The sequence below is a fragment of the Tachyglossus aculeatus genome, unplaced genomic scaffold (assembly GCF_015852505.1).
Source record: "Tachyglossus aculeatus isolate mTacAcu1 unplaced genomic scaffold, mTacAcu1.pri SUPER_30, whole genome shotgun sequence".
In the NCBI taxonomy this organism is placed as follows: Eukaryota; Metazoa; Chordata; class Mammalia; order Monotremata; family Tachyglossidae; genus Tachyglossus; species Tachyglossus aculeatus.
Genome location: NW_024044837.1, coordinates 7,210,902 through 7,234,213, shown reverse-complemented (window position 1 = coordinate 7,234,213; position 23,312 = coordinate 7,210,902). Strand labels below are relative to the sequence as shown.

The following is a 23,312-nucleotide window of genomic DNA, read 5'->3' as shown; positions in this document are numbered from 1 at the left end:
TCTCTTTTTCTGTTTTTTTTTTTTTTTTACTCTGGGAAAAGTCCCTCCATGCTATTTAGTGTCTTCAAAGTGTCCCAGAGATGCTCATCACAATCTGAAACCAACCTCTCCTCTTTTTCTTCCTGTAATCCCGGAAAAGAAGAGGTTGTCAAGAAAGGAATGCAGGAAAGATTTGAGATCCTGGAGCTAGAAAAGCTTTGGCTAGAAAAGGAGGAGTTGGAACTGCCCTCTAGGGAAGGCTCTAGATCAATCAATTGTATTTATTGAGGGCTTACTGTGTGCAGAGCAATGTACTAAGCGCTTGGGAAGTACAAGTCGGCAATATATAGAGATGGTCCCTACCCAACAAGGAGCTCACAGTCTAGAAGGGGGAGACAACAAAACAAAACATGTAGACAGGTGTCAAAACCATCAGAATAAATAGAATTATAGCTATATGCACATCATTAACGAAATTAATAGAGAAGTAAATATGTACAAGTAAAATGAATAGAGTAATAAATCTGCACAAATATATGCAAGTGCCATGGGAAGGAGAAGGAGGTAAGACAGAGGGGAGGATGGGGAGGTGTAGGGGACTCAGTTTGGGAAGGCTTCCTGGAGGAGGTGAGCTCTCAGTAGGGCTTTGAAGGGAGGAAGAGAGCTAGTTTGGTGGATGTGTGGAGTGAGGGCATTCCAGGCCAGGGGTAGGATGTGGGCCAGGGGTCGACGGTGGGACAGGTAAGAATGAGGCACAGTGAGGAGGTGGGCAGCAGAGGAGTGGAGGGTGCGGGCTGGGCTGTAGAAGCAGAGAAGGGAGGTGAGGTAAGAGGAGGCGAGGTGACGGAGAGCCTTGAAGCCGAGAGTGAGGAGTTTTTGCTTGATTTGTAGGTTGAGAGGCAACCACTGGAGACTTTTGAGGAGGGGAGTGATATGTCCCAAGCATTTCTGTACAAAGATAATCCGGGCAGCAAAGTGAAGTATAAACTGAAGCGGGGAGAGACAGGAGGATGGGAGATCAGAGAAGAGGCTGATGCAGTAATACAGTCGGGATAATGATGAGAGATTGAACCAGCAAGGTAGCGGTTTGGATGGAGAGGAAATGGCGTATCTTGGCGATGTTGTGGAGGTGAGACCGGCAGGTTTTGGTGACAGATTTAATGTGTGGGGTGAATGAGAGAGTGGAGTCGAGGATGGCACCAAAGTTGCGGGCTTGTGAGACTGGGAGGATGGTAGTGCCATCTACGGTGACGGGAAAGTCACGGAGAGGGCAGGACATATTGACATATTGAATTTTATATGGCGGGCAGACATCCAGATGGAGATGTCCTGAAGGCAGGAGGATATATGAGCCTGGAGGGAGGGAGAGCAGGACAGAGATGTAGATTTGGGTGTCATCAGTGTAGACATGATAGTTGAAGCCGTGGGAGTGAATGAGTTCACCAAGAGAGTGAGTGTAGATAGAGAACAGAAGGGGACCAAGAACTGACCCTTGAGGAACCCCTACAGTCATTAGAGTTCAAAAATAAGAGTCCCATGATTCTGACATCTTTAATCCCCGGGATACTGCATTTATCCCCAGTACGAAACAAGGAGACTGACAAACTTTTTAAATGTGATTTATTACAATTTTTACTTGGAGGTTTTAAAACAAAAACACCTAATTGCAGAAAATACCTTTTCTTTTTAAAGCTATTGTACATTTCACAGACCAGGGAAAATGACCGAACACCCACAGAATAGTACTGCAGACTACGGAAACCAATGGGTCAATGTTAGGTGCTTTTTTAATAGCATTTGTTAAGCCCTTACTATGTGCCAAGCACTGTTCTAAGTGCTGAGGTAGATACAAGGTAATCAGGTTTTCCCTCGTGGGGTTCACAATCTTAATCCCCATTTTATGATGAGGTAACTGAGGCACCAAGAAGTTAAGTGGCTTCCCCAAGGTCACCCAGCTGTAGGAAGCACCACCATCCTTCCTCTCTCACAAGGATGTCACTTTGTTGTTAATCTTGAGTCCTCTCTCTCTCATTCAACCCACATATTCAGCCCGTCACTTAATCTTGTCATTTCGAACTTCACAACATTGCTATAATCTTCCCTATCGTCTCCATCAAAACTGCTAACATGTTAAGCCAAGTACTTACCTTTTCCCACCTTTATTACTGTATCAGCCTCCTCGTTGACCTCCCTGCCTCCTGTCTTTCTCCATTCCAGTTCATACTTCAATCTCCTACTCAGAGAAACTGAAACTTACCAGCTCTACCTACAACCACATTGAACAGGAAATTTGAGATGTTCTCTAAATGGTTCTAGCTGAAAAGAAATCTTGTTATTGAGGGGCAAAGTATTCTTTCCCAATAGCATCAGCAATATTCAGTTTGAGCTTATGTCACAAAAAAGGCAAGGTGAAAGTACAGTGGCTACCAGTACACTAGAGAAATCATGCAGATTCATGGGAATACTACTACTACTACTAACAGTAAAGAAAATAGTAATTGTGACATACTATGAGAAGCAGCGTGGTTCAGTGGAAAGAGCCCGGGCTTTGGAGTCAGAAGTCACGGGTTCAAATCTCGGCTCTGCCAGTTGTCAGCTGTGTGACTTTGGGCAAGTCACTTAACTTCTCTGTGTCTCAGTTACCTCATCTGTTAAATGGGGATTAAGACTGTGACCCCCACATGGGACAACCTGATCACCTTGTATCCCCCGAGTGCTTAGAACAGTGCTTTGCACATAGTAAACGCTTAACAACTATTGTTATTATTATTATTATTATTTTTTTTTTTTTTATGTGCCAAGTATCGAACTAAACGCTTGGGAACATACAAGACAATCAGGATGAATACAATCCCTGTCCCTCCCAGGAGAACCAGGAGAGGACAGTGTCAGTGAAGCCAAGGTAGGATAATGTTTCCAGGAGAAGGAGGTAGTTCACAGTAGGAGGGAGATCAGGAATTGAACTCCTATTTTAAAGAGCAAAGTGAGGCGCAGAGAGGTTCAGTGGCTTCCCCAAGGTCACCCAGCATGAAAGCCAGGATTATAACCCAGGACCTCCAGCTCCCAGGTCCATGCTCTTGCTTCTAGGCCATATTGATTCTCTAAATTATCCTCCGTGACTGCCTCTATCTGTGAACACCGGATGTCATTTGGGATCCCGGCAAGTTGGTCTGAGATCAGTGCCTTGGATTTTGTTCCCTCCCTCCCTTTTTTCAGCATACTTAAATTCCCACCTCCTCTATGAAGTCATTTATGAAAGTTGAGTCCAGCTCAACTTTTTACCAACCTAACTTCCAGCTTCGTAAAAACATTTACTAAAATGTAAATAGATGTAATAGATGTATTCCTTCATTCACTCATTTTACTTGCTCCATAGCTACCAAAATCTCATTTCAGAAGAACCCAGTATAATTAAATACTAGTCAAAAAGTAAGCTCTCTTCAGTGAAACCATAGAAAACTTTTGGCCTCCAAGAAAATCATAGACATTTTAAACAATAATTTGTAATAGCAAAAGCAAGGGTTTTTTCCATTATGATGCAAGACGTGAGCGTAGCACTAAATAAATAACTTAATAATAATTTGGCACATACATGCGAATGGTGGTTAAACAGTTAAGAAGATTTGGAGTATCGATTAGTCAGGAAATGGTACCCTGGAAGGTTCATTTAAAGAGTTACTTGTCTTCAGAAGTAACATGGTCTAGTGGTGAAAGCAAGGGAAAGCTACCCTGAGAGCTAGGACACCAGGGTTCTAATCCCTACTCTGCCACTTGCCTGTTTGAGATCCCAGACAAATTCTTCTTGTCTCAGTTTCCTCATCTATAAAATAGGGGATTAAATATCTGTTCTACCCCAAATCATAGTAGAGGCCTTGGCCAATAGTAAGCACTAAACATATACCACAATTATCATTGTCTTATTACAAGCAGAGACCACTGGCACTATGCAAATTTGGCAAACTCTGTAATAAAACTTTATAAAAGAAATGGAATTCTCTTGAGTGCCAGAAAAAGTTTCAGTTTGGGAATTGAAATTAGAGAACAATCTGTTCCCTATCTATGTACTTTCAGGTAAAAACTAATAAAATCATTTCTTACATCAGAAAAAATGTCGTTATTTTAGGGTGAAACTCTTCATCCATCAGAGAGTCAGATGACCGGGAATTTCCATCTTTCTGGCTGCTAAGTTTAATTTTGGCAATTACTGCTTCATCTTCCACTGACGTTGGAGTTAAACTTTCCTTGATGCACTTAAAGCCTTACTGGAAATCAAGCAATCAGTGCGATTAATTGAGCACTTACTCTGTGAAGAGCACTGTACAAAGCACTTGGGAGCATAGAAAGTAGACATGATATTTGCCATCTAGGAGCTTACAAGGCAATTAGTTTAGAACGAAAAGATTGTCTCCTCTAGAGGAGGTAGAAAAAACACAGTTGGAGGAACTGTATTATTGGGCCCCGATTAAATCAAACAGTAACCACTCTGGCTTCTTGATTTATTGTTCTTGAGTGAGGGTTGTGTATTTTGAAGTTTGGAAGATTTTCTAGACAAGAACAGTTGACAGCAAATGACCCTGCCAAAACAGGAAAAACATTATTTCATTAAAACTTTCAAGGAATGCCAGAGGGGTGGAGACATCCCTAAGGAATGGAGGGAATTTCTTTGATCTTACCTTTCATATTTAAACATTCACAGCTTTGAAAACTACCTGCCCCGGGTGCAATTCATTCTCAGTGTGACATGTACTCACAAATTCAATCTCATCGTCAACACTGTTGTCTTTGAACGGGATAGATCCATGTATTCAACTGAAATTAAAGACACTATGCTAATTAAGAGCTACAAGAACAGAATGGTGAATTCTATGCCTAGATTTCTTTTAAGTGACTTTTATGAAGTAGTCAGTTAAATGCAGTGCTATTCTAATAGAAAAAAATTACCCAATAACTTAGTTCATATATTGCCTTGGCTCATTCTTTCAGGAGAACTGTCATTCCATAGGTAAGAAGCTTCAGAAACATATGGAGTGCTGTAACTGAATACAATTTTTTTGTACTTATTAACGGTCACTTTTTATTTTCAAAATTGAAGCCCCAAGTGCTTAGCATCGTCACTACTTTGACAAGTAAAATCAGTCTACATTCTTACCACACATCAGCTCTGACCAAAATGGGAGTCCAAGATCTTTAAAATATGTTATACATATGCTAGCCATGTTTGGAATGAAGTATGCATCCTATGCTTAAAGGAGCACATTATGGCTACAGCTAGGGAACTACTCACCACAGTGCGGAAGATTACCTAAAATTCATGGCTTAATTGATCAGCAGAAAAACCTTCAAACTCAGAGAGGAATCCTTCTTTCCCCTTCACTGAGGTGAGTGGTTAAGATCAAAAGTTGTGCACTAATGCATATATAGTAGAGACTTTTGTTTGCCTCCTTCCTGTGGTTGTAGTAGTAAACAGTTATTCTAATTTTTAGCTTTATTAAAGTTTTTATATTTTTTTGGATCAAATGTTAGCGAAAATCAAATCATATCACACAAATTTCTTTCTGAGAAAATTGCTGGCAGATGGAAGAGATTCAAGCACAGCTAGCTATTTAATGGAGCATATAGTTCATTCATTCATTCATTCCTTCAGTTATATTTATTGAGCATTTACTGTGTGCAGAGCACTGTACTGATCATTTGAGTAAGTACAATATAACAATAAACAGTCACATTCCCTGACCACAAATTTACAGGACTATGCTTTTTAAGTTTATTGTATAAACTATTAATTTTGATGTTCATAATATTGATAATCTGAGTCGTCTGTCAGAATTTTTCCTCAATTTCTCCTTTGGATTCTTAAAAAACACCGAGTTATTTTTATTATTTCAGACTTTTGGTTATATTTGGGAGGAGACAGAGCAATTTCTAGCAGATCTTTGTAAATTTAATTCCAAATATATTCCTTTGTTAATATGGATCCACAGACAATCGTTTCAGAGGGAGTACATAACCATAACATATTTATATCATTGGCTATTTTCCCCTGGAGACTATACGCTACTCTGGGCTAGGGAATGTGTCTGCCAATTCCATTATGCTATACTCTCACAAGCACTTAGTACAGTGCTTGACACACAATAAGCACTCATAAAAACCAAAGGTGATTGATTGATTTTATGTTTTCAATAAGCATTTAAACACACTGGAAAAATAACTCTGCTTCAGGATTCTTGCCATTACATGTGTTACTTAATTTGGATATATGCTCCAACCCGTTTTCTGCTTCATCTTTCCAGTTCCTTTAAACAGAGTTTATGAACTCAGAAAATAAATTTGTAACTTTTACCCTTAATCAGTTAAATTTAGGGATATTTTCATTATGGAATTGTGCTAATTTGAATACAAATGCTTACACATATACATGCACTATGTGAGTATGACTGATAAAATTAATGAGGGACTATTAATTCCTCCAAAATTGAATACATGAAAAGATTGTTCCTGGAAGCATTGGTGCATTTGCAATATAGAGTGTGGCTTTATTTTAGTTTCACCCTCTGTCCCCTGGGTTTCTTGAAACCTCACCTCTTAGAGTCACCACATTTTTAATGTCTGCACACTCATCTGATCTGTCCTCCTGCTTCTTCCCAAATGTCCATCGTCAATCCCCTCTTTGAGGTTTTGTTTCGCTGCATCTTTGAAATATTTCATTTTTTACCTCAATTTAGAGCTACTACTGTCATTCCTTCTCACATGTCTTACCAGCTCAAGGCATAACACATTCATCATTACTTCAATGCTAGAAAATTAACTACAGAATCTGAAGAAAGGGACTGCTGGGTTATGTTAGGTCTATCTTCACTTTCACACTCAAAAGGAGACTAATAGCCTAGTTCTCACCCAGGCAACAAGGAAGAAAAAAGCCATACTCCAAAAATCCTACCCCCCACATAACATCTTTTAACCTAATGCAATTAATCCCATCTCCTTTCATATGCATTTTATTGCAATTCCTGCTATTTATGTCTATGGACTTGGATCTGTGACTTTTAAATATTTCCTAATCACCCCACCCCCAATCTCATGACACTTATGTACATATCTTTTAATTTGGTATTATAAATTATTTACTCATATTGATATCTGTCTCTGTCTCTAGAATGTAAGCTCATTATGGTCCCACTGATTCTATTGTATTGAACTCTTCCCAAGTGATTAGTACAGTGCTCTGCATATAATGAGTGCTCGATAAATCCCATCGATTGGTTGATTGTGTTTCCTCTTCTATTGAGGATCAGTTCATGGTGCTTTGTCCTGACTTGCATTCTTTGACATTGCTATTTCTACAGATGAAACTTACAAGTCAAAATCACACCACCGTGACAGAGTTTGTTCTGATGGGATTCTCCAACACTCCCAAATTTCAGTTTTCTTTTTTGCAACATTCTTAGTCATTTACATGATGATCCTGATGGGAAATAGCTTAATAATTTTAATAACCAAATCTGATCGAGCTCTCCACACCCCTATGTATTTTTTCCTTAGGAATTTGTCTTTCTTAGAAGTGGGTTACAGTTCCGTGACTCTCCCCAGAATGCTGGCGAACCTTTGGAGACAAAGTAGAACAATTCCTTTCTTAGCCTGTGCCACCCAGATGTATTTCTTTCTTATGTTTGGAGTCATGGAGTGCTTCCTCCTGGCTGTGGTGGCCTACGATCGTTACGTGGCCATCCGTAACCCCCTACAATATTCAATCATCATGGATGACAAGGTATGTCTCCAGATGGCAGCTGGTTCCTGGATCGGTGGCATTCCAGTCCAGATAGGGCAGACGTATCAGATATTCTCCCTTCCCTTCTGTGAATCCAACAAGCTGAACCATTTTTTCTGTGATGTCCCACCGGTACTTGAACTTGCCTGTGGGGACACAGCTATGAAAGAACTTTCAGTCTATGCTGAAACTCTGCTCTTTGTAACAGCCCCATTTCTCTTGATACTCCTGTCCTACATCTAAATCATCTCCACCATCCTGAAATTACCTTCAACTACGGGGAAACACAAAGCCTCCTCCACCTGTTCTTCCCACCTCATAGTTGTCTCCTCATTCTTTGGATCTGCTATCATCACATATCTACGGCCCAAGTCAAGCCACTCAGCGAATGTGGATAAATTTCTGTCTCTGTTCTACACCATTGTAACACCAATCTTAAACCCCATGATATACAGTCTGAGAAACAAGGAGCTGACTGTTGCCCTGAAAAAGTTTCTGTCACAATTTTATTCTAAAGTCACTTGAACTAGGAAGCTGTTTCCCAAGTGGGTCATTATACATGGATTCCAAGAAACTCTATTCCTGTTCCCTTAGGAAGCCACCTTCTGGTTACTTCAATCACCCAAAGAAAATATAGATATGCCTTCAATACTCACTCTTTTCTGTCCAGGATGACATTGTGTCAAAATATGGAATCTTTGCCTATTTCACATGCAGAAGGTATGTGGGAACTTGCTTTTACTTCTATTTGCTCCTCAATTAAATTCATTTTTTCAATCGTATTTATTGAGCACTTACTTTTTGCAGAGCACTGTAGTAAACGCTTGGGAAAGTACAATACAGTAATAAAGAGAGACAATCCCTGCCCACATGGAGCTCACAGTCTGGGGGGGGGGGGGAGGGGGGAGACAGACATCAATACAAGTAAACAGAAGTTAAATGTAATAATTCATAGACTAAAGAGCAAAAGAATAAATCTACACTGAGTCTGGTTGAAACTGGCTTCTCATTATATTTTACATAACTTTCTTTTTACTTTCATGCATTCACTCAACCATATTTATTAAGTGCTTACTGTGTGCAGAGCACTGTACTAAGCATTTGGAAAGTACAATTCGGGAATAGAGACAATTCCTACTCAACAACGGGCTCACAGTCTAGAAGGGGGAAGACAGACAATGAAACAAAACAAAACAAGTAGACAAGCATTAAAATCAATATAAATAAATAGAATTGTATATATACATACCCATCATTAATAAAATAAATAGAATAATGAATATATACATATTTACACTCTATTAAATCCCACGAACCAAATATGGTTATTTGATTGCAAGATCTGCTTAGGGCAGATATAGTTTCTTAAAGGATTTTTTTCAGAAGAAAAATCAATTTGGGTTCCAGGTCTTCACGAATATTTCAAGCACCAAATGGCTGGTGGCAGTAGTTGAACCTTGTAGACAGAACTAAAGTTTCTAGAGTCTTAAACCAATAGTTTAGATCTTCTTGAACAGTTACAGTCCCGTATTCTCAGGCCAATGATCCAAAGTTAGGGGGAGGGGAAGAAAAAGGTAGTAGAGAAAATCTGAATCAGAGAGAAAGTAATAATGGGTTTGGTTTTGGTAACAATTGAAATTTTTACATTGAATTTTTTGTCATCTAATTTTTGGACAACCTAATTTTATTTTTTGTACTTCTGATGGCTTGTTATACCTATCTGTATCAGAATTAGAGCTACAGCTGTTTGATTTAATTAGCAAGTCCACTGGGAATAAATTACCATATTACATTTTTGAGTAATTTAGCCATTTTAATGTGATGTTCAATTCATTTAGCTTAGAGGATAAAGCACGGGCATGGAAGTCAGAAGGATTTGGGTTCTAATCCTGACTCTGTCACTTATCTGCTGTGTGAACTTGGGCAAGTCACTTCATTTCCCTGGGCCTCAGTTAACCCATCTGTAAAAATAAGGATTAAGACTGTGAGCCCTATGTGGGACAAAGACTGTGTCCAACCTGATTAGCTTGTATCTACACCAGCACTTAGAACAGTGTTTGACACATAGTAAGCACTTAACAGAACCCAACATCATTATTATCATTATTATTATTAACATTGGAAAATATTATATGGACCATGTCCTTAATGTTACTACCAAAAACACATCTATTGTCTTATAGAAGCATTCCTATATCTCGTCAAAATGGTGACAAAAACGTCATTCTTTATACCATCAGGTATGCTAAATGTTTTGAATCAGGCTTAGCAGTTTATTGTTTGTCTTATGCTGTCGAGTCATCACCTACCCAAAGCGACTCCAGGGACACATCTCTCCCAGAACTCCCCACCTCCACCTGCAATCATTCTGGTAGTATATCCATAGACGTTTTCTTGGTAAAAATATGGATGTGGTTTACCATTGCCTCCTTCCTTGAATCTCCACCTTCCACTCTCTCCCATGCTGTTGCTGCCCAGCTCAGGTGAGTTTTGACTTGTACCAGATTGCCACTTGCAGAAGGTATGTGGGAACTCACAAGCCACTGCCCAAGCTAGGAATGGAATTAGTATGCCTTTGCCTGACTTTCCCTTCCATAGCAAAGACTAGTAGAGTACTGGAAACTCTCCAGGTGCAATCCTGAAAGGAGAGACAGTTCATTATCTAGACCAATTTCTAGAGTCATGTCTCTAAACAATTTCATTATATAAAGAGGACTATTTGGTGTGCCTGCCAATGTTTTGTGAGACTCTCTTGGATTCCAATACATTTAGCTAGATCTTCCTCTATATTGAATAGCAATGACATCCAGCTCAGTCACATGGCCCAGGGCGGAACCTTTTGGTTTTGTTTGCTTTCTTTATAGTATTTGTTAAGTGCTTATTATTTGCCAGATGACATACTAAGCATAGGGATAGATCCAAGCTAATGAGTTTGGACACAATCCATATTCTACATGGGGCTTATAGTCTTTATCCTTATATTACAGATGAGGTAACTGAGACACAGAGAAGCGACTTAATAATAATAATGACGGTATTTGTTAAGTGCTTATTATGTGCCAGCCACAGTACTAGGCCCTGAGGGGGATACAAGGAAATCGTGTTGGATAGAATCTAGGTCCCATGTGGGGCTCACAGTATTAATTCATTCAATCGTATTTATTGAGTGCTTACTGTATAGAGCACTATACTAAGCGCTTGGGACATACAAGTCGGTAACATATAGAGATGGTCCTTACCCGACAACGGGCTCACAGTCTAGAAGGGAGAGACAAAACAAAACAAGTAGACAGGTGTCAATACAGTCAGAATAAATAGAGTTATAGCTGTATACACATCACTAATAAAATAAATATAGTAAATATGTATAATTAAAATAGAGTAATAAATATGTACAAATATATACAAGTGCTGTGGGAAGGGAGGGATGGGGAAGATAGGGAGGGGAGGAGGAGGAGAAGAGGAGAAATGGGGGGCTCAGCCTGGGAAGGCCTCCTGGAGTTCACCTGGAGTAGGTGAGTTATCAGTAGGTCTTTGAAGGGAGGAAGAGAGCTAGTTTGGTGGATGTGTGGAGGTAGTGCATTCCAGGCCAGAGGAAGCGGTAACTGAAGCCCAGGGAAATGAAGTGACTTGCCCAAGTTCACACAGCAGAGGAGAACAAGGTACAGTGAGAGGTTAGCGGCAGAGGAGTGGAGTGTGTGCGCTGGGCTGTAGAAGGAGAGAAGGGTGGTGAGGTAGGAGGGGGTGAGGTGATGGAGAGCCCTGAAGCTGAGAATGAGGAGTTTTTGCTTGATTCGAAGGTTGACAGGCAGCCACTGGAGATTTTTGAGGAGGGAAGTGACATGCCTTGAGCGTTTCTGTACAAAGATAATCCGGGCAGCAGAGTGAAGCCTAGACTGAAGCAGGGAGAGACAGGAGGATGGGAGTTCAGAGAGAAGGCTGATGCAGTAATCCAGTCGGCATAGGGTGAGAGATTGAACTAGGAAGGGCTACCGGTTTCGATGGAGAGGAAAAGGTGGATCTTGGCGATGTTGTGGAGGTGAGACTGGCAGGGTCTGGTGACAGATTGGATGTGTGGGGTGAATAAGAGAGCAGAGTCAAGGATAACACCAAGGTTGCAGGCTTGTGAGATGAGAAGGATGGTAGTGCCGTGTACAGTGATGGGAAAGTCAGGGAGAGGACATGGTTTGGGAGGGAAGATAAGGAGCTCAGACTTGGACATCCATCCCCATTTTTAAGGTGGGATAACTGAGGCACCGTGAAGTTGCTTTTCCTAGGTCATATGGCAGACAAGTTGCTGAGCTAGGATTAAAGCCCATGACCTTCTGACTCCCAGTACTATCCTCTATCCACTATGTCAAGCTGCTTCTCACCATGGTGACTTGCCCAAAGTCACCCAGCAAACATGTGGCAGAGCTGGGACTAGACACCAGTCCTCTGACTCTGAGGCCTCTGCTCTTTTCACTAGGCTATGCTACTTCTCTAAAGTTGTAATCTGTTTCAAGTGTTGCATCCCACCTCATTCCAATGAGCCACCTTAAACTCTGGGAGAATCGAGGTATCAAACAGTTCTAAGATCTCAAAACTTTTACTTGTGTTTGAGAGTTTTGAAGACTATACACATGGGAAAGGAGAAATGTAAAAATTGAATAATGGCTAGTCCTTATTCTCTTTTATATATCTCCCTGGGCCCATTTAATTGACTTATCTTCTTTAGATGTACCTCCTGTAGTTTTATGTCACCATGAAGTTTAGCCTGTTTCTCCCCTCACTGAGGTTCATTCTAAATAGGTAGAATTATAATTTGAATATCCCCCTATGTAATTCATATATACCTAATAAAGCAATATACCTAATATAAATCCCTTCCTGACCCTCAGCCCCATAGCCATTAAATACATATCTGTAATTTATTCATTTATTTATATTAGTGTCTGTCTCCCCACTGGAGTGTAAGCTCACTGTGGGCTGGGAATGTACTTACCAACTCTTTTATATGGTTATATTAGTCTCCAAAGCACTGAGTACAGTGCTCTGCAGACACAGCAAATGCTCAATAAATACAATTGATTACCAGCACAATAAATATTGGTAATGAATAAATTCTTCTAAATAAATAGTTGTAATAATATAACAGCGCTTGGCACATAGTAAGTGCTTAACAAATGCCATCATAACTATTACTATTATTCTTATAATGACGAATTAGAGGCCCAAGCAATTATCTTAGGAAGAAATACACAATCACTGTTATCACACCCATCCTCTAATCTATTGATATTCTGAGCAATCACAGAGTTTTTTAGGTTACTTTCAGAATGCAGTTGATGTGCATAGTTATCTTACTGGACTGAGAGGTGAGATTGTCAGGAGGAGATGTGATTCATTCATTTATTCTTTAATTCATTCAATCACATTTATTAAGTGCTTACTGTGTGCAGAGCAGTGTACTAAGAACTTATATTATGCGCTAAGTGATGTGAAATGATGTTCAATGCATACTGACCACAGGCTCAGTCAAGAGTCAAGCTGCTCTGGTCTCCACCTCTAGAATGCAGAGTGCATACCGGAGGGCTTTGCCCTTTTGGAGAACAAGGGGTGTGAGCTGGGCTGAGTCCAGGGAAGACTGAAAATAGTGAAAGCAGTCTGAACCACAAGTGATAAGTGCTTCAGGAACAACAGCAGAAGCCAAAGTCCACAGGAAGCTGCGTGGTCTAATGGAAGGAGCCCAAGTCTAGTAGTCAGAGGATCTATGTTCTAATCCTGATGCAGCCACTAATCTGCTGTGTGGCCTTGGGCCAGTCACTAAGCTTCTCTGTGCCTCAGTTACCTCATCTGTAAAATTGGGGTTTAATAATCCTTCCTCTGATAGACTGAGAGCCCCATGTGCAACAGGGACTGTGTCTGACCTGATTATCTTCTATCTGCTCCACTGTTGAGTACAGTGCCTGGCACATAATAACTGGCTAAATACCACTTCCACTATAATTCTTATTATTAATCTAAATCATATTGTATATTGTATATATGATTTAGATTAATAATAAGAATTATAGTGAAAGTGGAGTGCTTAATGTGTGCAAATCACAGTACTATGCACTTGGAAGAGTACAATTTAACAGAGTTGGTAGAAAAGTTCCCTAACTATAAGGAGCTTATAGTCTGAGTGATTTGGCTAATATGAATATAGCATCTAAGATCCTCATCATCAAAACTCATCAACTGCACTGCTTTAAGTATTACTTCACTGGGGAAGTTTTCATGGAGTTATTTTAGACAATATCTATGGATATTAATTATGGTATTCATTTAGTGTATGTCAAAGCATAAGCTAAGCCTAAGGAGGCACTGAAGTAGACCAAATCATCACTACCAATGTTATTTATTGAGCACTTACAGTGCGCAGACCAATGTACTAACCACATGGGAGAGTTAGTAGACACATTCCCAGACCACAGTGACTATACAGAGTAGAGTGGGAGACAGGCATTAATAAAAATCAGACACTAATCCTTGTCGAACATAAGACTCAACACTTACTAAGTTACTAAGTTAACATCAATCAGTGATATTTACTGAGCCCTTACTATGTGCAGAGCACTGTGATACAATACAACGGAAATAGAAGAAAGGTTTGCTGTCCACAGTGACTTTACAACTTTCACCCATGTTCCCGGGATTGTGTGGATAAACTGACATAGAATATATGTAGAAATATCTTAAATATTCCTGAATGATTTGCATAAATCTTGGGAAAGATGGAGTGGATGACTGATCCAGGGGTGTGTAAAATTGTTCCAATTAATCAAGTTGACTTGACGAATATGTAAGTTACATGATATTTATTAATGAATGTAATGATAGAAACCTTCAATTGCATGTAAAAAGTATATGAAATGCATTAAAGGCTAATAGTATAAAATTAAGAATATTTCTGTTCTCATTGACTCTCAATTCAAGCATTCTTTTCCTAAGTGCCAACCTTGGACAGTTCCATTTTGCAGATGAAATACAGATAAATCATGGGCCTGGGAGTCAGAGGTCATGACTGTACCGCTTCTCTGCTGTGTGACCTTGGGCAAATCACTTCATTTCTCTGTGCCTTCGTTCCCTCATCACTAAAATAGAGATTAAGCCTGTGAGCTCTATGTGAAACAAGGAACTGTGTCCAACCCAATTATCTTTTATCTACCTCAGCACTTAGAACAGTGGTTGGCACATAGTAAAAACTTAACAAATACCATAATTTTATTATTATTTTCTTGACGGGAAATCATACCAAAGTTATGGAATTAATTCTTGCAGGATTTTTCCAGTGTTTCCAAACAGCAGGGGCATCTTTTTGGGTTATTATTGGTCATTTGCATGACTATTACTCCAGGGATAAAACCAAAGCCAATCAAATACTCCACATTCCCATATACTTTTCCCTTAGAAATCTGTTACCCACAGTTACTCTCCCCAGAATGCTGGCGGACCTCTGGACGTAGGACAGGACTATTGCTTTCCCTGTTTGTGCTTCTCTGCTGTAAACTTTGATTTTTCTAGCTGCTACAGAATGTGTCCTCCTGACAGTGATGGCATATGATTTTTTATGGTATTTGTTAAGCATTTACTAAGTGCCAGGAACTGTACTAAGCATAGTTATAGATACAAACTAATCAGGTCGGAGCCAATTAATGTTAAAAATTGGTCTAATAGTTTTCATCACCATCTTTTTCATTCAGTCATTCATTCAATCATATTTATTGAACACTTAATTCGTGCAGAGCACTGTACTAAGCGCTTGGAAAGTAAAATTCAGCAACAAATAGAGACAATCCCTACCCAAAAATAGGTTTCAGATGTGAGAACTGAGACACCGAGAAGTGAAATACCCAGCCCAAGGTCACACAAGCAGATGAGTTGCAGAGCTGGGATTAAAACCCAGGTCCTTCAGACACCCAGTCCAACATTCCCTCCACTAGGCCATGAGACTGCTTTTGTTACGTGGCCATATGTAATCCCCTGAGTTACTCACTTATCATGAGCTACAAAGTGTGTGTCCACTTGGTGGCTGCTACGTAAAAGGGCCCTTCCAGTCCAGATAGAGGAAATATATTGAGTCTCCTCACAGCTCTTTGTGATTTGAATAAAATTAACCATTTTTTCTGTGACTTGCATCGGTATTGAAGCTGACCTATGGGGAAACCTTCCCCAGTAAGCTTCTGCCATAAGATGTGACTATGCTGAATGTAGTGGTTCCTTTCCTGTTGATACTCCTGTACTATGTCAAAATCATCTCCCCTTCTTTCAGGCCACAAAGTCTGCCCCATCTGCTCCTCCCACCTCATTGTCATTACCGTTGGATCTCCTGTATTCATTATGTATTATCTGGCCAGGTCAAGACACTCAGGTGATGTGGACAAGCTGCTGTCCTTCTTCTCTACTTGTACTATACTCTGATTGTCTGAAAAAACAGGAGAGGACCACAGCTCTTAAACTGTGGATCAACAAGTGGATTCCTAAGCCAACCCCTCAAGCCAAAGAAGAATTTTTATTATAGGTAGCAGCATAACAAAGTTCAAAGGGCATGGGTCTGGGAGTCAAAGAACCTGGGTTCTAACCTCAGTTCTGCACATTTAGTTACTGTGACCATCTCTGTGCATCTGAAAAATGGGGATTCAATACCTGTTCTCCCTCCTCTGACTGTGAGCCCCAAGTGAGATTTGATTATCCGTCAAAGGCTCTTTCTTTTAGTGTGTTACTTTCCTCTAATCCCTCTTGAATTTCTTACCGTTGTTCATGAAACACCTTCTAAAGGCTCAAGTTTACCTTCAATTCTATTTCAATTTACCAAATGATAACCCTACCCGAAACATGAGATCCACAATCTTGTCTAAATAAACTGAATTGAGAAGCAGTGTGTCCTAGAGGATAAACCATGGGCCTGGAAGTTAGAAGGACCTGGGTTCTAATCCCACTCCACTACTTGTCTACTGTGTGACCTTGGGCAAGCCACTTCACTTCTCTGTGGCTCATCTTGTCTCATCTGTAAAATGGGGATTAACTCTGTGAGCCCCATGTGGGACATGACTATGCAAAACTTGATCAGCTCATATCAACCCCGGTGCTTAATTCATTCATTCATTCATTCGTTCAATCGTATTTATTGAGTGCTTACTGTGTGCAGAGCACTGTACTAAACGCTTGGGAAGTACAAGTTGGCAACATATAGAGACAGTCCTACCCAACAGCGGGCTCACAGTCTAAAGGGGGAGACAGACAGCAAAACAAAACATATTAACAAAATAAAATGAATAGAATAAATATGTACAAATAAAATAAATAAATAAATAAATACAGTAATAAATACGTACAAACATATATACATATATACAGGTGTTGTGGGGAGGGGAAGGAGGTAAGGTAGGGGGATGGGGAGGGGGAGTAGGGGGAGAGGAAGGAGGGGGCTCAGTCTGGGAAGGCCTCCTGGAGGAGGTGAGTTCTCAGTAGGGCTTTGAAGGGAGGAAGAGAGCCAGCTTGGTGGATGTGCGGAGGGAGGGCATTCCAGGCCAGGGGGATGACGTGGGCCGGGGGTCGATGGCGGGACAGGCGAGAACGAGGCACAGTGAGGAGATTAGCGGCAGAGGAGCAGAGGGTGTGAGGTGGGCTGTAGAAGGAGAGAAGGGAGGTGAGGTAGGAGGGGGCGAGGTGATGGAGGGCCTTGGTGCCGAGGGTGAAGAGTTTTTGCCTGATGCATAGGTTGATTGGTAGCCACTGGAGATTTTTGAGGGGGGGAGTAACATGCCCAGAGCATTTCAGGAGTGGCAGCGGCATGAAGTATGGGTTGAAGTGGGGAGATACAGGAGGATAGGAGATTGGAGAGGAGGCTGATGCAGTAATCCAGTCGGGATAGGATGAGAGATTGAACGAGCAGGGTAGCAGTTTGGATAGAGAGGAAAGGGCGGATCTTGGCAATGTTGCGGAGCTGAGACCGGCAGGTTTTGGTGATGGATTGGATGTGAGGGGTGAATGAGAGAGCCGGGTCAAGGATGACACCAAGGTTGTGGGCTTGTGAGACAGGAAGAATGGTAGTGCCATCAACAGTGATTTGAAAGTCAGGGAGAGGGCAGGGTTTGGGAGGGAAGATAAGGAGTTCTGTGCTTCTGAAAAATGGGGATTCAACACCTGTTCTCCCTCCTCTGACTGTGAGCCCCATGTGAAGCCTAGCTCATAGTAAGCACTTAGTTCCAGCGCTTAGAACAGTGTTTTGCACATAGTAAGAACTAATCAAACGCCATAATTATTATTAGTATTACCATTAAAATAGTCTGATAAAAGGAACTGAATAAATGGTAGATCTTCAGATGTTACTATTCAACGAGCTTATTTTTTTTTCTTTTGGAATTAGAAAAATACTTTCCCTGAGCTCTTTTGGATGCAGACAATTACTAGATGTCACTTCATCTATGGTTTTACTTCAAAACCAAAACCCATAATTTGATTTTCAGACATGGGCAGCATCTGTTTAAATACAAATGGGGGAGTATTCCCTAGAAGAACAGGGTAGTGATTCTGGAAATAGGAGTGGATCAGGAGCATAGGAACCTGTCTGTGAGATGAAAAATCAACCTAACCTTCAACTTCCAGGAACTCCTAAATATTGTTTTCTCATCTTCTCTTCAAACCTTTAAAATAAAACATTAAACATTAATACATATTAGTAATTCTGTAATGCTACAAAAGATTGTCCTCATGCTCTGCAAACATTAAGCCCTTAATCAATACCATTAATTGCTGGAGAAAATACCCAGTTTTACGTGTTGATGTCTTGGTATTTTATTTCTTCCTAGCCTGAGTTCTTACTGGTGTAGTCTGTTTCAATTCTGAGAACAAGGAATGGGCCTCTGACACTTCCCCATGGTCTTTCCAAGAGCCCAGAATATTCTGTGCATACAGTGAGCCATAAGCAACTGATAGAGATGGGAATGTGCCAAGTAATCGTGCTTGAGTAAAGACATTGACTTTTTATCTCAATAAAAAAGTCGCCTTCACAAATCAGAGCCTCTCAGATCTTGGAAAGATATCCTTTTACCCATAATTCTCTTCAGAGCACCTTTCATATCTTGATTCCTCAGACTGTAGATCAGGGGATTTAGCATGGGAGTGAAGACTGAATAAGAGAGAGAAAACAGCTTATTGGACTCAGGAGAGTAGGAGGCTTTCACTCAGAAATAAATCAAACCCGCAGCCCCAAAGAACAGTGAGATCACAATGAGATGGTACAAGCAGGTGGAGAAAGCTTTGCAATGGCCCTCACATCTCCAGGATGGTGATGAGGATGTGGACGTAAGATACAATGATCACTACAAAGGACAGCATCAGGACAATCACAGTTGTGGTTATACTGTAGAAGCAGCATGGCGTAGTGGAATCAGAAGGTCATGGGTTCTAATCCCGACTTTGCCACTTGTCTGCTGTGTGGACTTTGGCAAGTCACTTCCCTTCTCTGAGCCTCTCAGTTCCCTCATCTGTAAAATGGGGATTGAGACTGTGAGCCCCACATAGGTCAAGGACTGTGTCCAACCCTTTCTGCTTGTATCCATCCCAGCTCTAAGTACAATGCCTGGCCCATAACTAAGTGCTTAACAAATACCACAATTATCGGGCCGGGGTCTCCCGCCCCCACAGAGGGACCGCTTAGCAGTCCGGAAACCGGACCAGTGGCATTGAGCCTAAACCCAGCGCTCCCGGTTTGGCATCCAGGTCTTCTCCAGAAAGGAGGAAGGTTTCTGACTCTGGAAATAAAGGTGATTCAAGCACCTCAATCCTGCTGCGAGACAGGTGCTCAGCTAAGTCTTGTTCCCAGCACTTCGTTCAGTGCTTGGCACATGCCCAGCCTGCACACTCTGCTCTTCTGGCGCTAACCTTCTCATCATGCCTCGATCTCACCTGTCCCACAGTCGACCCCTGACCCATGTCCTACCTCTGTCCCGGAATGCTCTCCCTCCTCAAATCTGCCAAAAGATCACTCTTCCCCCTTTCAAAGCCCTACTGAAGGGTCACCTCCTCCAAGAGGCCTTCCCAGACTAAGCCCCCCTTTTCCTCAGCTCCCCCTCCCATCCACATCACCTCAACTCACTCCCATTGCTCTTCCTCCCTCCCTACCACACAGCACTTATGCATTTATGTATAGATGTATAATTCTATTTATTTATATTGATTCTTGTATACTTGTTTTGATGTGTACATGTCTATAATTGTATTTAGTTATATTGATGTCTGTTTACTTGTTTTATGTCTGTCTTCTCCCTTCTAGACTGTAAGCCCTGTGTGGACAGGGATTGTCTCTCTTAATTGATGAATTGCAGTTTCCAAGCGCTTAGTACAGTGCTCTGCACACAGTAAGTGCTCAATAAATACAACTGAATGAATGAATGAATGAATCTCAAGTGCAAAGGTGTCTGTGCACACCAGGTCTAAGAGAAGAGGGCTATGACAGAAGAAATGGTTAATTACATTAGGCCCATAGAAAGACAATGTAAACATCAATGTAGTCTTTACTGTTGCCACGGGAATCCCTGCTAGCCAGGAAGCTAGGGCCAGCTGCAGACAGAATCTCCGGTTCATAATGAGTGAATAGCAGAGTGGGTTACAGATGGCTGTATGTCTGTCATAAGTCATCGTTATCAGGATCCAACACTCCAAGGGCCCGAAAAAGAAGGCAAAATACATCTAGGCTGCACAGCCACCAAAGGAAATACTTTTGTCCTTGGAAAGTAAATTGGTGGGCATTTTGGGGATGATGACATTTGAATAGCCAATAACCATTAGAGACAGACTCCTGAGGAAAAGGTACATGGGGATTGAAGGCTGGGATCCACCGTGGAGATCAACACTATGAGGGAGTTTGCTATCAATGCTATTAGGTATACTACAAGGAAAATCATAAACAGGATGACCTGAAATTCATGGAGATTGGAAAAACCCAAAAGAATGAATTCAGTTACAAGTGACAGATTGCCTTCCCTTATTCGCATGTTATATTTTGGGCAATGTAAGTACACAAATATCTGGGCCCAAAATATGTCTTCCCCATTCAGGAAAAAAAATCAGTAGCATTTTTTTTTCAGAGTCTAGGTCTTCTCTACAAACATTTCTCAGAATGAACTTGGGTAGCTTGTTTGGTCAAGGATCAAGGAGGTTATCATAGCATGAAATATATGGTGTCTATGTTCTCAGTGTCCAGAAGAACAAGATCAGGAGACTGGGGAGGTAGTGAAGTTAGTCAATAATACAAATTCTGCAAAGGAATAAAGAGTTTCATTTCATCATCACTTGCTATTAATATTTATCATTATTGAACCCACATTTTTCCCACCACACTACATGTTATCACCTTTATAGAGCCTACGTATGCTGGGGGAATTAAATAATCACAGATTCTCTGCAGGGAACAAAGCACCCCAATCCATGACTCCTACATAGACATTTCCTCAACTTCTGGTCACATAAATACACCTCCACACACCGATCTGCAACCCCACACACATAACCATCTGTACACAAACACAATTACACACATGCATACAGCCTGGGTGTTCATGTGCCCAACGATGACTGGGTGAAATTTTTTCACACAAAAACAACAACCAAAAATCTACCCACTTGTCCATACAACCTTTTCTCTCTCAAGTCCCATCCTTAAGGAAGTAGTGTTATAATTTCAGCATTGTGAGGATTTTTTGTATGGTATTTAAGCACTTTGTGCCAGGCACTTTTCCATATCTGGGGTAGATACAAGCTAATCAGGTTAGACACAGTCCATGTCCTACATGGGGTTCACTTTCTTAATCCCCATTTTATGAATGAAGTCACTGAGATATAGAGAAGTGAAATGACTTGCCCAAGGTCACACAGCAGACAGGTAGCAGTTGGTTTGCAACTAGGTGGTCCCAAAAGAGAAAGATACCTGTCTTCCCCTTCTCAAGTACCTGGAAATCCTTCCATTCTCCTCCTTTCTTCACTTTTGTAAGTGACAAGAAGAACCGCTTAGTACAAGCGCTTAGTAAAGTGCTCTGCACACAGTAAGCGCTCAATAAATACGATTGAATGAACTGGTACTATCAACAGGATCGTGGGGAAGGAAGGAATAGTTCAAACTCAGGGAACCAAGAAAATTATTTAAACTCCCTAGAGTCTTAGTCTTTCCATAACAAAGGTTCACTGTTGCCTTGAGTTTTTTAAATGTAGAATTTAATTTTTGAACAACTTTAGTGAAGTGAAACAGAAGAATAAAACGAAAGCCCAAATGTATCTTGTGACTCCTTCCGTTGATACCCCTATAGTGTGTAAGGATCAGTTCTGTTTTCTAGGAGCAGTTTAACTGCTTATATGTATTTGAAACATGAGACCACTAATCAAATGGCCAACTGTGTGGTAGTCTAGTTAAACTAAAAGCCCTGGGTAAATTATCTGGCCTTTCAAAATGGAGTTTCCAAAAATATTAGGATGTTTATTTTATTGGGCGTTGTGGGAAGAGTGCTCTATCTATGAATTCACACACACACCCCACCGCCACCTGAGCAACCCACAGCAAGGACATGGAACTGCTACACCACAAGGTTGTGGAACGGGAACTGTCCCAATCAGATAGACATTCTAGGAACCCTGGGAGGGCTAACTGATACGAGGGGGCTTCGCACACAACGCATGATAAGTAGGGTATATAAGAGGCATTGTTGCAATCATTAGCTGTAGGCGTTTAGACTGAGCCCTGCAGAGCCTGCCCTGTTGATTGGGACTCGTTCCCCCTCCTTCACTTGCTGCTGCACTACAGCTATGTGAGTACACCCAATTAAAAGGCAGAACTGATCACTGTGGCTCGGTGTCTGGTCTTCGGCTCATCGTCATCCAATCTAGAGAACCCGGAGCAGCCCTCTGGTTGGTGACCTCAGCTGAATTGGGGAGCATCTGCCCACACCATCACATGAACAAAAATCTTTTTATATTTATTTATTCATGCTTTTGATGTCAAGATTCCTTATCCAAATTTCACAGATTCTGAAATCTAAATTGTTACCAGAGCACTCAAAAGCTGCCCGGGAACAGTACATAACACCCCAAATCCTTCTGTACTCCCCCAAAAGTCCATCCAACTTGTATGGGGCAAATCAGCTGCTTAGTTAGCGAATTATTTTCTGGTGCAGGTTCGAGGTCCTTTCCCCCTCTAAGATAATATGATTTGTCATTCTCTAATGGCTGAAGCTAAAATATGGAGCATCCAGGAAAAAGAGCCGGCTCAGTGCTAACATAGCTGAAGTCCTAAGCTTCAGACAAGCTGTTATGTCTCTAGCTGAAACTGCAGCTAATAGCTACAAAGTGAGATTGATCCCCATTCACTGTGCTTTAAAATCTTGCCTTGAAGTAGAAATGAAAAACAATTTGCCCCAGCCCCCGCACTTCTATCTGGGTGTAATTTAGGCTTGAGAAACTGTTTTCATACTTTCAGTTCACTCAGAGTACCATTTAGAGGTTTTTGCTTCAGAGGAACTTAGAAGGTTAATGTAGCTTCTAAAGAGAT

The 23,312-nt window shown here is 41.0% G+C and overlaps 1 pseudogene; it reads left to right on the top strand.

The window, feature by feature from the left end:
• Window positions 1-4,778: 4,778 nt before the first annotated feature.
• LOC119921844 lies at window positions 4,779-12,495 on the top strand (annotated as a pseudogene).
• Window positions 12,496-23,312: the final 10,817 nt, after the last annotated feature.